A 16,947-nucleotide genomic window follows, 5' to 3' on the forward strand; every position below is an offset into this window, starting at 1 on the left:
GGTTGGTTGATTGATACCATTAATTGTTACAGGTTGTGCCAGTACGCTGATTCTCCTTATGGCAAAGTTATAGATGAGTGGGTAGAGTTAATTGAACACCAGATAGTCAATAGTTGTGGATGATGTCAACGTAGATCTATCTGGATTGTATGACAGGCTCAGGCTAAATACGTTTTAGTAGCTAGTGCTGCCGATTAGCTATTCCCATGGATTTGTCTGTCGTTAGTATCATAGAGACATCCCATGACAATATGTTCCTTAATAGTGTCAGGGCTGGTTTGAATATCTGGGAACAGTTTTGGCTCATATTAGCCATTGTCAAATAATTTATACTGCCATAGTTACCCCATCCAGGTAAATTGGTATCTCTGAAATTTTATGAATGGGTACTGAATAGTATGCATCTTTTAAGTTGATGTCTACCATAAAGTATCCTAGGAAATCCATGGTTAGCAGTTACAATTTTCCATAAGTGTGTAACCTGGTGAAAATACTCAAGTGGTAAAGTCAATGATGGTGCGACATTCACCATCTTTTGGTTTTTTGGTACCAAAGGTTCATATTAGGCTTCTTATGGCCTGTTGTATATCAATGATGGTGTGACATTCACCATCTTGGGTTTGTTGGTACCAAAGGTTCATATTAGGCTTCTTTATGACCCCTAGTATATCTTCTCCAGTTAGCTAGTCCCTCATGTTCTTTTTTAGTGGGAGGGTAGACCCCTTTTGGGGTGGATGCTGAACTGGTAATATATGGTCCCTAGTTACGGGACGTATCAAATACTAAACTGATAAGAACAGATACTACACTTGATCTTAGCCAAACGGCCGAGAAGTGATGGGTTTCTTAATTCAATTTTTATCCTTGAATACTTTTGGTATATAACTACCAAGTGTGATAGTTCTTCATGTTCCAAACCCAGGTGTGATTTCCCCCCCCTGTTAGTACAAACCCTTCACCTTTTATGTGATGGTAGGCACCATACTTATCTGTCTTCACTGTTGTTTAGTGGTGTGTTCATTTCTTCGGTTTCTGGTTCCTTGTCTGTAGGGATGGTGTTGTTGGGGGGTGGCGCATTTTCCATGGGGCCCGCTCTGGACCCTGGCCTGAAAGGGCTTACGGGGGTTGGCATGCGGGCCCCGAGCTTTCACCAGTACTATTAAGTAGATGCCTACTGGTGGACGCGTAGAGGTACTGCGATCTGGTTTTGTGTGGTGCTCATTCCAGGCCCTGCCCTCTTGATGCTGAATATTTTGGATACTTCGTCCAGTTTCTTAGGCTTGGTTTGGTAACTTTGCCAGATAGCAGGATCTGTGGATGTGAGGTCGGCGTTCTCACAGTCCTGTGAATTTTTTAGGTTGAGGGCAGGTTTTATAACTTCCTTCGAGAAGTTGCGGAGCATACTGTGAACTGTAGGGTCAGGTGTTTTGCCATACTACCCTGCCCCTCTGGAATGAGCATGCGAAAATGATAGCCGACGTCAGGGGTATCAAATGCAATTTAAGATATTTGGGTTCTAAAAAGCTATGCTCAATGTACCCCCCAATAATGGTGGGCACTTTGAGTAAATGCAATTTAGGGGAGGCGTGATGAAATCCAATGCCTCATGACTACCTGTCTTGGAGATGTTTTTTGAAAAGAACAGGTAGTAAGCTGGCCGTCAGTTGAGACTGAAAAGCCATCTCGCTAGTGGTGTAGCCACATAGCGGCCACACCCAGCAGCTCTTCCTGATCCTGTACCTCAAGCATACTCCCGATGTTGTTCAGCCAGTGACCCCTCTTCTTGACCAGCCCAGCTCTGGTTCCCATCAATCCCTCGATAAGGGAGATGGCCAGTGCTGTAGTGCACTGGAGTGGGAGTGCTACGCTCCCTTGGCGAGCTTGCCCCTGCTCCCGAGGCAAGTCTTGCTGGAGTTTTTGGCTCCATGACCTTACTCTAGGCTTGGAGAACAGACACTTACTTGCTCTCGGGCGGTAGTTTGAAGTGCCGATTCCATCTTCCGTGTCTGTCTCCAGCCCGAGGTTTGGTTGCTGGCTTTGCTGCTAGAGGCTGCCTGCCGTTTTCGGGCGGCATTTCTGCGGTTCTCGGGCGGCGAGTCTCCTTGTCGGGAGTATGCAGGGATTACCGGCCGGTTTTTGAGTTTCCCTCCAGTCCGCTGCTGTTGGTCAGACAGCTGTTAGCGGACTGGGCATCGGCTCAGTACCCTGACTGTGGACCGCAGCGTGTGCGGTCCCGGTGCCGCCTCTACCCCCTCCACTGACGGAACGCTCCTTCCCTGGAGTCGAACGGGGGCCGCTTCCCTCTGTTCTGCTTTGCTGTCTCCAGTTCCCCTGGAGCAACAAAGAGGAGCAAAGTAGTGAATTCGAACCTGTGGGTAAGTACTTACCTAACGGTCCTTTCCTTCAGGCTTGTAGCGGGAGCGCCTGTACTCCCGTTCGTCGCTGTTGCATCTGCGTGAACGCAATGTCGCGCATGCGTGCTGGACGGGTTCTTCACGTAGTCACTGACGTGACTCCGAAGTAAAATTCATTGTGGAGGCCAAGTCGATGGATATTTTTAAGGTGGAGACTGATATTCTTGACCATTGTCGTCAAGGGTTATGGGGAGAAGACAGGAGAATGGGATTTAGGTTAGGTTAGTTTAGAGATACAAAGCGGAAACAGGCCCTTCGGTCCACTGAGTCCGCGCTGAACAGCTATCACTTGCACTACCCTGCACACTAGGGATAATTTACATCCTTTACTGAAGCCAAATTAGCCTACAACCTCGTACATCTTTTGAGTGTGGGAGGAAACCGGAGCATCCATACAGACAGTACCAGCGGTCAGGATTGAACCTGGGTCTCTGGCGCTGTGAGGCAGCAACTCTACCGCTGCACCACCATGCCACCGTTGAGCAGGAAAGATAGATCGACCGCGATTGAATGGCGGAGCAGACTGGACGGGCCGAATGGCCTCATTCTGCTCCTACAACTTGTGAACTTGTACGATATGGTTGAAAATATGCTTGCAATCAGAGCGCTGTGAACTATTTTAGAAGGATGAGGGGGTATCTTATAGAAACATATAAAATTATAAAAGGACTGGACAAGCTAGATGCAGGAAAAATGTTCTCAATGTTGTCGAGTCCAGAACCAGGGGCCACAGTCTTAGAATAAAGGGGAGGTGATTTGAGACCGAGGTGAGAAAAAACGTTTTCACCCAGAGTTGTGAATTTATGGAATTCCTTGCCACAGAGGGCAGTGGAGGCCGTCACTGGATGGATTTAAGAGAGAGTTAGATAGAGCTCTAGGGGCTAGTGGAGTCAAGGGATATGGGGAGAAGGCAGGCACGGTTTATTGATAGGGGATGATCAGCCATGATCACAATGAACGGCGGTGCTGGCTCGAAGGGCCGAATGGCCTCCTCCTGCACCTATTTTCTATGTTTCTATATTTTATGCTCTACGATCATAGTCGGGTAAGTAGTTTGCTTACATAACTGCTGAAAGTGCGCTATAAAAACCAGACCTGTGTTATTAGAGACTTCTCTGCTGATAATTTCGGAAGAAGATTGATCATTTTGCACTTGATAACTAATGCTCTTGAGGTTCTTTCGCTCACTTCTATTTTACTTTGGAAGATTAATGATGCGGGCTTTGGAATACGGTGAAACCTCAAATGGTTCTTAAGAGGTGGCCTGTATAATCATACCAAACCCTCAATTCTTGGAATATTTGAGATTTCAAGCAGGAGGAACATTATTTGAATTCCCTGCCCCGCATGAATCCCAGTTCGACTCATTATATATCACTTTGTTTGTTATATAATGAGTCTAATCATGTGACTTCTGCATTGGAATTGACAATGGAATACGATATGACGCAGTTTTTACTTGCGACTTCAATTTAATATCATCAAATGTACGTGGGAGCTAAACACTGAGAACAACATACAAATGAGCCCGCGTTGTTCCCCCAAATCCCAGCCCTCTGTGCGTTTTGAGTCTATTCTCGATTCACCGGCTGCAAGGGCTTTGAAAGACATCTGTTTATATTTAATGTTTAGCCTATAAAATTCCAAGTGGGGTTTTTAATCTAAGTCACGACACAACAACCCTAACGCTTTTCGAAAAATGTCAAATCGAGAATTCAAGTCAAGAGAGTTTATTGTCATGTGTCCCAGATAGGACAATGGAATTCTTGCTTGCTGCAGCACAACAGAATAATGCAGGCAAAAATACAGAGCAGTTCAGTTCAATACACACATAAACAAGCAGAGAAAGTGCGATAGGCTGTTACCGTTCAGGGTCTGTTTCTTGGCGAGTTTAATAGCCTGATGGCTGTGGGGAAGAAGCTGTTCCTGAACCCGGATGTAACAGATTTCAGGCTCCTGTACCTTCTACCTGATGGTAGCGGAGAGATGAGTGTGTGGCCAGGATGGTGTGGGTCTTTGATGAAGTTGGCTGCCTTTTTGAGGTAGCGACTGCCTCCAGTTCAGATATCTGCCATCGTACATTGGTTAAGGTATGCTGGTTTAGTTTCATAAGTCTCATAAGTGACAGGAGCAGAATTAGGCCATTTGGCCCATCAAGTCTACTCCGCCATTCAATCATGGCCGATAGATCCCTTCGATGGTGGGAAGGTCAGAGCCGATGATGGACTGGGCAGTGGTCGCAACTTTCTGCATCCTTTTCTGCTCCTGGGCGCTCAAGTTGCCGAACCAAGCCACGATGCAACCGGTCAGCATGCTCTCTACTGTGCACCTGTAGAAGTTAGAGAGGGTACTTAAATAGCCTAAGTGTCCAAATAATATTCACAAATAATTCCCAATAAAACATGATTTTTAAATCTCATTTACATTAATTTATAGGCCAAATGGAAGGAATTTAGTGTTCAATTGCTGTAAATTAAAGTAAATTTAAATCAGCTTTCTAGTGGGATCCTGTGAACGCGCTGGTTTAGAACATTCACATTGCGGTGGATTTGTGCCCTCAAATGCCCAGAAAAATACTGCGGGATATAATGGGGCCAAAATGAGCTACTCGCAACTTTAAACTTTGTATAAAGGGATCTTAAGAAGCCCTTTTTGATGTAAAAATAAACAGCCTACCTTCTGTTGTCTGCTGTATGAGACCCTGCCGGTTGCCGGTGGTCGCGGGTTTAGAGGTTAATTTTTAAACTACTGCAACAATTATATAAAGCCTTTAAAACTAATAATAGCTCAAGCGATGGGATCTTCCAGCGATTTTTCATTAATAATTAACTAGGCTGAACATCCTCGATTGGAACAGCCTAGTGAAAATCGCGTTTTAAATCCGCCTCCCTCTAAACGGCGCCAAAATCGCGCACACCCGCAGCGACAGATTTTCAGCGACGCTTCAGGTAGGCTTTGCAACATACCTACACATTTGCTGCCGTCCGGCGCCAGAGACCTGGGTTCGATTCTGACTTCGAGTGCTGTCTGCACAGAGTTTGTAGGTTCTCCTCGTCACCGTACGTGTTTTCTCCGCGTGCTCAGGTTTCCGCCCACACTCCAGAGACGGGTAGGTTTGTAGGCTAAGTGCAGGAAGGAACTGCAGACGCTAGTTTAAACCGAAGATAGACACAAAAACTGGAGTAACTCAGCTGGTCAGACAGCATCTCTGGAGAAAAAGGAATGGATGACGTTTCGGATCGAGACGTCTGAAGAAAGGTCTGAAGAAGGGTTTTGATCCGAAACTTCGCCCATTCCTTTTCTCCAGAGATGCTGTCTGACCGGCTGAGTTACTCCAGCTTTTTGAATCTACCTTAGGTTTGTAGTTTAATTGGCTTCTATATTTTATTCCTCGTGTGCAGGATGAAGTGCACAGGTGATCACTTGCCAGTATGGACTAGAAGGAACGAATGGCCTATTTCAATAGACAATAGACAATAGGTGCAGGAGTAGACCAATCGGCCCTTTGAGCCAGCACCACCATTCAATGTGATCATGGCTTCCTGCCTTCTCCCCATATCCCCTGACTCCGCTATCTTTAAGAGCTCTATCTAACTCTCCCTTGAAAGCATCCAGAGAATTGGCCTCCACTGCCCTCCGAGGCAGAGAATTCCACAGATTCACAACCCTCTGTGTGAAAAAGTGTTTCCTCATCTCCATTCTAAATGGCTTACCCCTTATTCTTAAACTGTGGCCCCTGCTTGTGGACTCCCCCAACACAGGGAACATGTTTCCTGCCTCTAGCGTGTCCAAACCCTTAATAATCTTATACGTTTAAATAGGATTCCCTCTCATCCTTCTAAATTCCAGAGTGTACAAGCCCAGCCGCTCCATTCCATCAACATATGACATTTCTACACTGTATCTTTATACTAATCTCAACTAAGGACATTGTTTTGTAAGGGGATATTAAGCACACATTTTGTGCCAAAAACAGACAGAAAATGCTGGAGTAACTCAGCGGGTCAGTCAACATCCATGAAGTTTATGGATAGGTGACGTTTCGGGTCGGGACCTTCCTTCAGGAGACCCTTCTACGGGACCCGACCCATCTCCAGAGATGCTGCCTAACCCGCTGAGTTACTCCAGCACTCTGTGTCTCTCCACCAGTGTTATGTCCTCCCACCTTTGCATCCCACGCACTGGGAACAATCTACAGAAGCCAATCAACATACAAACCTGCACGCCTTTGGAATGTGGGGAGGAAACCGGAGCACTTTGTGTCCATTTGAGTCAGGGAAGAAACATTTTTCTTAAAATCATTTCTAAGTGTGGTAGTTAATTTGAAAAAAAATGTACACTCTGCATGAATGTTATTAGAATAAAGGGGAGGTCATTTAAGACTGAGGTGAGAAAAAACATTTTCACCCAGAGAGTTGTGGGTTTATGGAATTCCCTGCCACAGAGGGCAGTGGAGGCCAAGTAACTGGATGGATTTAAGAGAGAGTTAGATAGAGCTCTAGGGGCTAGTGGAATCAAGGGATATGGGGAGACGGCAGGCATGGGTTATTGATAGGGGACGATCAGCCATGATCACAATGAATGGCGGTGCTGGTTCGAAGGGCCGATTGGCCTCCTCCTGCACCTATTTTCTATGTTTCTATGTTTTTAATATTACGGAGACTTGGTAATTTTTAAGAACAATGCCTATGTTTATGTTGGTGCATTTTAGCTCCGAGTACATCAAAAAAAAACATAGAACACCCTGCTGCTGAATACTTACAGATGTGAAAGTTAAAGTCATGTAATGTACAACCATGGAACTGTATCGGTCAGGCAATGTGCCCAATGCATTTTAGCAATATGGCCATCCGTCAACAAGAAATTTACTGCAGGTTTAGTTGTAAACAATCAACTTTATTAAAGAAGAACTTTTCATTATAATAATCTTATTTATATAGCACATTTTTAGTCAACTTGCATTGACCCCAAAGTGCTTCACATAATTACATTACATTTACACACAGGCAAAGCTGGGTGAAGTGTCTTGCCCCAAGGACACAACGACAGTATGCACTCCAAGTGGGATTCGAACCGGCTACCTTCCGGTCGCCAGCCGAACACTTAGCCCATTGCGCCATCTGTCGTCCCACTGACATTGCAAACTCAGCAGCTGTCTCGCTATGACCCCAGCTCACCCGACTACTTCACGAAGCAAAGGGCGGCACAGTGGCACAGCGGTAGAGATCGTAAGGTCATAAGTAACTGGAGGAGAATTAGGCTATTCGGCCCATCAAGTCTACTGCGCCATTCAATCATGGCTGATCGACCCCTCCCTCCTAACCCCATTCTCCTGCCTTCTCCCCAGAACCTCTGACACCCTTACTAATCGAGAATCTGTCTCTTTTCTAAAGTTACACCCTTTAATTCTGAGGGTATGCCCTCTAGTCCTAGACTCTTTAACACAGCAAGTCCAATCTTATAAGTTCTTAAGTTCATAAGTGTTAGGAGCAGAATTAAGCCATTCAGCCCATCAAGTCTACTCCGCCATTCAACATGGCTGGCCTATCTCTCCCTTCCAAACCCCATTCTCCTGCCTTCTCCCCATAATCCCTGACCCCTGTACTAATCAAGAATCTGTCTATCTCTGCCTTAAAAATATCCACTGACTTGGCCTCCGCAGCCTTCTGTGACAGATTCACCAGATTCACCACCCTCTGACTAAAGAAATTCCTCCTCATGTCGTTCCTAAAAGGTCATCCATTAATTCTGAGGTTGTGACCTCTGGTTCTAGACTCTCCCACCAGTGGAAACATCCTCTCCTCATCCACTCTATCCAGGGCTACTGCCTTGCAACGCTGGAGACCCGGGTTCGATCCTGACTACGGGTGCTGTCTGTACGGAGTTTGTACGTTCTCCTCGAGACGTGCATGGGTTTTCTCCGAGATCTTCGGTTTTCTCCCACACTCCAAAGACGTACAGGTTTGTAGGTTAATTATCTTGGTATAAAAAAAGTATTAATGTCCCTAGTATGTGTAGGATAGCGTTAGTGTGCAGGGATCACTGGCCGGCACGGACTTGGTGGACTTTCTCCAGCATTTTTGTCCACCCTGTACAAGTGGTCCACTTCCACTTTTCATCCACTTCCCCCCACAGAAGCTGCCTGACCCCCTAAATTCCTCCAGCACTTTGTTTTTTTTTCTAATGGGGAAATGTTACTTGATGCAAGAGTTGCTCACAGGAAGTCACACAAAATGGTGGTCGAACTCGACTTAGATTATAATTGTCCCCGAGGTCCCTCTTAAATCTCTCTCCTCTCACCCTAAAGCCTTTATGCTCTAGTTTTAGAATCCTCTACCCAGGGAAACAGACTGTGGCCGTTGACTTATCCATGATCCTCATGATTTTGTACACTTCATTGGGGTCACCCCTACCGGTTTACATTGGTGGGCTGGCGGTAGAGAGAGTTACTGTAGCAGCTTTAAATTCCTGCATGTTAACTTCTGGGATAACCTATCTTGGGTTCAGTGCGTACCCGACTTCGGAGCTTCGGAGGCTCCGGCCACAGGCCCGGTGGACGGTAAGTAAGTAAGTAAGTTTTATTTATATAGCACGTTTTAAGTCAACTCGCATTGACACCAAATTGCTTTTATATAAATTAAATAATAAGTTTCCATACAAACCATAGAAAAAGTTTTTAAAAAATGAATAAATGGACACAACACATTAGAGTTCAACACAAACGTCCCCCCACAGCAGAATTCCACTGTGGGGAAAGGCACCAGAAAGTTAAGTCCTCTTTCTCTGTGAAACACCCGAGGTTGGGGCCCATTTGTGGCCGTGCAGCCAGTCCGATGATTTTCAGGGCCCTCTTGCCGTGAAGATGGAACTCCAGCGTCAGGTGAAACATTCCTCAACGGCTTGGAAAGTCTGGAGCGGCTGCCTCCTCCCCGGAGACCGGGGCACTCGTAGTCCTCAGGCCGCGCCTTTTGGATCTCCGACCCTGGTGAACTTGATCCCTGGCTCTGCGGCGCACCAAATCCAGCGCCGTCCGCGGCCGGACGCCCGCAGCCACGTTAACATCGGGTGCTTGCAGGTCCCTCGTGGGAGACCGCGTTTCGGAGCTCCCGCAACGGCAAATTCGCCCGCCGGAATTGCGGGGTTAAATGACTTTGAGCGGGGGCCTAACATCACCCGGCGTTGCTTAATGGCCGCGGGACTTACTAGCGCCCGCCGGGGGCTTTAACATCCGGAGCCCCAGTCGCCTCGGCATTGCAGTTGGACTGCTGGAGAAGAACAAAGTGAAGAGAGAAGACTTTTGCCTTCCATCACAGTGGGGAGGTGTTGGAGATCCACTGTGATGGATGTTTGTGTAAACTGTGTTAAGTGTGTGTCTTGGTTTTTTTTGTAATTGTTAAGACTGTAGAAAATGCAATTTTGTTCAAACCAAGCTGTTTGAATGACAATAAAAGGCATTCTATTCTATTCTATTCTACCTTAGTTTAGTTTAGTTAATAATAATAATAAATTTTATTTGCGGGCGCCTTTCAAAAGTCTCAAGGACACCTTACAGAAATTAACAAGAGTAAAAAAACATATAATCGGAATAAAATAAATAATAAAGACATCACCAATACACAAATTAAAGACAGAATTCGATCCAAAGACAAAAAAATCAAAAACACAATGTGAAGAGAGAGCAGCGGCAGCTAAACCGCGTCAGCGTCCACTCTCCCTTCCGATAGCCATCTTGGACACAAACTTAAATATTCACTTACCACTGTGGAGGAAGGCACAATGTCCAGTCCCCATCCCCAGTTCTCCCAAAGTCAGGCCTAATTGAGGCCTCCGCTATTGCCTCTACAGAGGCCCGATGTTCCTGGCCGTTCTGGCCGGGTGCTGTTGCCCCGGCGTCGGGAGAGTCCACTCAGCGGCTGTGCCACCTGGAACGGCCGCTTCCTTACCGGAGAACACGGCTTCTGCTTAAGAAACATAGACAATAGGTGCAGGTGTAGGTCATTCACCCCTTCGAGCCTGCACCACCCCTTCGAGCCAGCACCAGTACCCCGTTCCTGCCTTCTCCCTATATCCCCTGACTCCGCTATCTTTAAGAGCCCTATCAAGTTCTCTTGAAAAAAGTTTAGTTTAGTTTAGTTTAGAGATACAGTAAGGAAACAGGCCATCCGTGTACACTGTGGACAGCTTGAATTGTAATCAGGTGTAGTCTTTCCGCTGACTGGGTAGCACGCAACAAAAATACTTTTCACATTCCATTATTGAGTCATAGACTCATATAGTGGGGAAACAGGCACTTTGGCCCAACTTGCCCACACCGACCAACATACCCCATCTACACTAGTCCCACCTGCCTGCATTTGGCCCATACACCTCTTAAACCCATCCCATCCGTGTACCTGACTAAATGTTTCTTAATCGTTGCGATATTCCTTGCCTCAACTACCTCCTTGGTAGCTTGTTTCATACACCCACCACCTAAAAGATACCCCTCAGATTCCTATTAAATCTGGCCCCTGGTTCAGTACTCGCCCAACATCGGGACCATGTTTCCTTCCTCTAGCGTGCCCAAGCCCTTAACAATCTTATATGTTTCAATGAGATATCCTCTCATCCTTATTAACTCCAGAGTGTACAAGCCCAGCCGCTCCATTCTCTCAGCATATGACAGTCCCACCGTGCCGGGAATTAACCTTGTAAACCTATGCTGCACTCCCTCAATAACAGGAATGTCCTTCCTCAAATTAGGGGACCAAAACTGCACACAATACTCCAGGTGTGGTCTCACTAGGGCTCTGTACAACTGCAGAAGGACCTCTTTGCTCCTATATTCGATTCCTCGTGTTATAAAGGTCAACATGCCATTTGCTTTCTTCATTCCCTGCTGTACCTGCATGCTACTTTCATAGACTGATGTACAAGGACCCCCAAATCCCGTTCTACTTCCCCTTTTCCCAACTTGACGCCATTTAGAGATGTTCAGTTTCCTCCCACACTCCAAAGACGTACAGGTTTGTAGGTTAATTGGATTCAGTAAAATTGTCCCTGAAGTATAGGCTAATGCTAGTGTACAGGGATCGCTGGTTGGCGCGGACTCGGTTGGGCCAAAGTGCCTGTTTCCGCACTGTGTCTCATGTTGACGAGGTCATAAGTGATAGGAGCAGAAATTGGCCATTCGGCCCATCAAGTCTACTCTGCCATCCAATCATGGCTGATCCATCTCTCCCTCCTAATGCCATTCCCCTGCTTTCACCCCATAACCCCTGACACCCATCTCTAAACTAAAAACTACAACTTAAAGGGGAAAAACTTAAAGTGAGAGTCTGAAGCAGATGTAACAAACTTCATAAAACAGCAGAATGCCTGCCTGGGTCAGTTATGCATTTTGTACATTTTATTACTGTTGACTTGGCAGACAATGTTAGTCCATGCCTCTGTACTTAAGTGAAATGGAGTCTGTAAAATAGTTGAAGAACAGTTTGGGACTTAATTGTTGATCCTAATTACAGCACAAATTTACTATTCAGATAATTAACCACCAGCATGTGTGTTTGGTCAATCGTGTTCTGAAATCATTTATTGCTATTCGCATTTGCTGCTAAAAAAAAATCCAATATCTGTTTAAAGAACAAGGAAAACATGCTGGTAGAGCTGCTGCCTCACAGCGCCAGAGACCCGGGTTCGATCCCGACCTCAGGTGCTGTCTGTGCGGAGTTTGCACGTTCTCCCCGTGACTGTAGGGGTTTCCCCCGGGTATTCCGGTTTCCTCCCACATCCCAAAGACGTGCGGGTTTGTTGGTTAATTGGCCCGATAGCCACAGGGAAGAAGGATCTCCTGTGGCGTTCTGTGCTGCATCTTGGTGGGACCAGTCTGGTGCTGAAGGTGCTCCTCAGGTTGACCAGTGTCATGGAGGCGGGGGGGGGGGGGGGGGGGGGGGGGGGGGGGCGAGCTGTATTGTCCAGGATGCTCCGTAGTTTGAGGAGCATCCTCCCCTCCAAGACCAACCTCCCGTGAATCCAACTCCAACCCCAGGATGGAGCTGGCCTTCGTGATTATAACACATCATTAAACAGAATCAACTTTTTGGATCGTAGCCACTTTTGTAAGAGGGTGTTTTTGCAATTGGCCTTACTTTAAGCATTCGATGCAAAATCAGTGTCTATCAATATCATCTATCAGTGCAATGGATTTCAAAAAAGCTGCAGAAAAGCAAAACTAACACAATTTGTAAGGTACAAATTTTACTGACACCCGCCCTAATCAAGAATCAATCTATCTCCACCTTAAAAATATCCATTGACTTGGCCCCCACAGCCTTCTGTGGCAATGAATTCCACAAATTCACCACTCTGACTAAAAAAAATTCTCATCTTCCTAAAGGGACGTCTTTTAATTCTGAGTCTATGACCTCTGGTCCTCGACTCTCCCACTGGTGGAAACATCCTTCACCACATCCACTCTATCCAGGCCATTGACTATTCGGTAAGTTTCAATGAGGTTCCCCTGCTGAGTTACTCCAGCACTGTGCCCAAATACTGCTAACCCTATGTGCCTCTCTTACTCGTTCAGTGGGAGACTGGAAGTCATCAGTGATTGGCAAAAGTGCTCAGTTCACGAAACAGCTTGTAAAGTAGGCACCGGTTTGTGTCTCTCCAACAGCCTCCGTCAGGCGCCTTCTCCAGCAAACACAGTTGCAACTCCAGGTGCAGTTCATCGCAAGCTGTAAAGCAGTCACATTTTTACAGCTGAATACTTGGTTCCAAGTTAAATTATGAATGCAACTGTTTAGAGTTCATACAGTACAACTTTCTCACTCCCAAATAAGGAACAAAAGGTCAAAATGAAAGACAAATTCCAGACAGCAATCCGTTGACCGACTCGGCCGTGGCTGGGTGAATGATGAGTTGGCCCGGGTGCTGGACTGCACACAAAGCCCAGCCGGTGGGCCAACTGAGGAGTTTTGGTCCAGGTCGCACAAAGTCCGGCACCCCATCCAACTCCTGAACTGATGATCGGTCATGAGAAGGAGGGGCGGTGGTGTCGGCGGTAAGCGATGCTTCCGAAGGTCGGACAGCTGTCGGGCTGCCGAGCGACGGGGCCACGGACGAGGCGCTGCTGCTGCACTCCATGGGCTGCACTACGCCGGGACGGGTGAGGCAGGCCCAGACGCAACGCTACGACCCGACAGTCCCTCGACCCGAGTAGTAGCGGTGAAATACGGGACAAGGGCGGTCCCGAATGGGACAAACCAATTTAGCCCAATATACGGGATGTCCCGGCTAATACGGGACAGTTGGCAACCGTAAACATAGGATATGAAACTGCACAGGAACAGGCTCATCGGCCTCTAATGTAGAATAGATCATTGTTAGCAGGGGGAAGGTGACAACTAAGCATACAAAGTTACAAATGTAATCAGGAAGACAGTCAAATTGGTTGGTGAACTAGTATGGGGGAAGGGATGGTGAGAGAGGGAAAACAAGGGTCACTTGAAGTTGGAGAAGTCAATATTCATACCACTGGGTTGAAAGTTGAAGAAGGTTCTAGACCCGAAACGTCGCCTATTCCTTTGCTTCATAGATGCAGCCTCGCCCGCTGAGTTTCTCCAGTATTTTTGTCTACCAAGAGAAATACGAGTTAGATTCAGTTTAATTTATTGTCACTGTGATGAGGTACAGTGAAAAGCTATTGTTGCGTGCTAACCAGTCAGCGGAAAAGACAATACATGAATACAATCGAACCGTTTATGGTGTACAGATACATGACAAGGGAATAATGTTTACTAAAGGTAAAGCCAGTAAAGTCTGATCAAAAATAGTCCAAAGGTCACCATTGAGGTAGATAGTAGCTCAGGACTGCTCTCCAGTTGGGGTAGGATGGTTCAGTTGCCCGACAGCAGGTGGGAAGAAGTTGTCCCTGAATTTGTGTTAAATTTTTTTGTCAACGTTTTTTCAGATTTTTGAACATTTTCATTAATAAGTCGAGAAATAAAAGCATGAATTTTTCAGATAAGGCATCCAGGGGAAAAATCTCTACCGGAACATGTAAACATTTTACTGTTAGCGCGCCGTTTTTTCACGAAAATGTGATTACACACAAACACACACGCACATAATAAAGAAACAAGATCAGAGTTTTATAGTATAGAGATGACTTAAACGGTACCAGTATTCTGTTTTATTTTACTTTTCATTTTTAGTTTTAGTTTTAGAGATCGCTTGTGGAAATAGGCCCTCCTTATAATTCTAAGATCAGCGTGGAAACTATAAACCACGTTTGTGTTCTGGTTTTAGTTTAGTTTTAGTTTAGAGATACAGCGCGGAAACAGGCCCTTCAGCCCACCGAGTCCGCAGTGACCAATGATCCCCGCGTATTAACACTATCCTACACACACTAGGGACAATTTAAACTTATACCAAGTCAATTAATCTACAAACCTGTGCATCTTTGGAGTCATACGGTCATAGGCAATGGGAGCAGAATTAGGCCATTCGGCCCATCAAGTCTACTCCACCATTCAATTATGGCTTATCTATCTCTCCCTCCGAACCATATTCTCCTTCCTTCTCCCCATAACTCCCGACACCCTGTGCTAATCAAGAATCTATCTATCTCTGCCTGAAAAATATCCATTGGCATTAAGTGTGGGAGAAAAACGAAGAACTTGGAGACAACCCATGTGCCCACGGGAAGAACGTACAAACTCCGTACAGACAGCACCCGTAATCAGGATGGAACCCGGGTCTCTGGTGCTGGGAGCGCTGTGAGGCGGCAACTCTACCACTGCACCACCGTGCCGACCAGTTCAGTTCAGTTTTTTGTTTAGAGATACCGCGCGGAAACAGGCCCTTCGGCCCACTGAGTCCGCGCCGACCAGCGATCACCGCACACCAACATTACCCTGCACACACTTGGAACAATTTTACATTTAAACCAAGCCAATTAAAGGGCCTGTCCCACTTGCCAATTTTTTTCTGCGACTGCAGGCACCATTGACTGACGTACCAGGTCACCGAAAATTTTGCAGCGCGATGCGGCGTAATGACGTATCACGCGGCGCAACGACGTATTGACGCGCGGTGTTTTTTCAAGTGTCGCAAATTTTTTTTGTCACCGCTAGATTTTGAAATGTTCTAAATCTTTTGGCGACACTGATATGACGCCGGCAGTGGCCGAAAAAAATAAAAATTGTCGTGGGGCAGGCCCTTTACCTACAAACCTGTATGTCTTTGGAGTGGTCGTCTGGTGTGAGACAGCGCCTCGGGTGTGCAGCTGATAGAAAACCTAACAACTAGTATTTGTTCAGCTTTAATAGCTCTGGCAACTCCTGTTAAATGAACAACTTGTCAATGGTCACCTTCATAATGGCTAAAAAAAGAGGCATATGTAAGTGTAGCATTCAGGGCCACTTCAGGAAAGCGAGGGGCAGGGAGAGTCGAAGAAATCCTGCAGCAGAATGATTGGTTTAATTGGTTATTAACACATTTGGTGGTAACACTTACTGAAGGGTGATAAGACCTTCTGGGAGAAAGCTAATTGCCTGGGATATATTTATCACCCCAAACAATAATATTCCCTCTGGAGTCAAATCCACACAGCTGTGCGTTAGTGTTGTGGGGTTAGTTAATTAGTTAGCTGTAAACCGCTGATTCAGTCTGACGTTTGAGAGACCAGAATGTGACATTACTCACGCTACAGACATTAACAGATAGTATAATGCCGAAAAAATATTGAAAGTAGGTGGTGGGATAATTATGATCTGATGTGTTCTCATTCATCAAAAAGTATGACATATTTTTAAGGGGAAAAGGAATAGGTAATGTTTCTCAGTCTGAAGAAGGGTCTCGACCCGAAACATCACCCATTCCTTTTTCTCCAGAGATGCGGCCTGTCCTGTTGAGTTACTCCGGCTTCTTGGGTCTAAACCAGCATTGGCAGCTCCTACCTACACGTGACATATTTTAATGAACGAATGAATGAATTAATTAATACTTTATTGTCACAGTGACAAGTGACAGTGAAATGCTTTGCATGCATACCTAAGGTATGCGAATAGTCTCCACATCAAGGGCGTTGACAAAGTTCCATGTGTACTATTTGGAACTGTAAAGGGCCTGTCCCACTTGGCGATTTTTTCGACAAATTCCGGCATCATATTAGTGTCGCCAAAATGTTTTGAACATTTCAAAAGACAGCAGCGACAAAAAAAAAAAAAATGGTGTGACACTTGAAAAAAACACCGTGCGTCAATACCTCATCACACCGCGTCACACCGCTAATTTTTCGGTGAACTGTTACGTCAATCAATTATGCTGGCAGTCGCCAAAATAAATCGGCAAGTGGGATAGGCCCTTTAGGTGGATTTAATGACTTTGAAATTCCAGTGCAAGTGTAATGTAGAGATACAGTGTGGAAACAAGCCCTTCAGCCCACCAAGTCTGTGCTGACCAATGATCACCCAATCACAGTAAGGGCTTGGACACGCTAGAGGCAGGAAACATGTTCCCGATGTTGGGGGAGTCCAGAACCAGCGGGCCA

General features: G+C 46.0%; 1 pseudogene; it reads right to left on the reverse strand.

The window, feature by feature from the left end:
- Positions 1 to 725: 725 nt before the first annotated feature.
- LOC129696808 (U2 spliceosomal RNA) lies at positions 726 to 839 on the reverse strand (annotated as a pseudogene).
- Positions 840 to 16,947: the final 16,108 nt, after the last annotated feature.

The sequence above is a fragment of the Leucoraja erinacea genome, chromosome 4, assembly GCF_028641065.1.
Source record: "Leucoraja erinacea ecotype New England chromosome 4, Leri_hhj_1, whole genome shotgun sequence".
NCBI lineage: Eukaryota > Metazoa > Chordata > Chondrichthyes > Rajiformes > Rajidae > Leucoraja > Leucoraja erinaceus.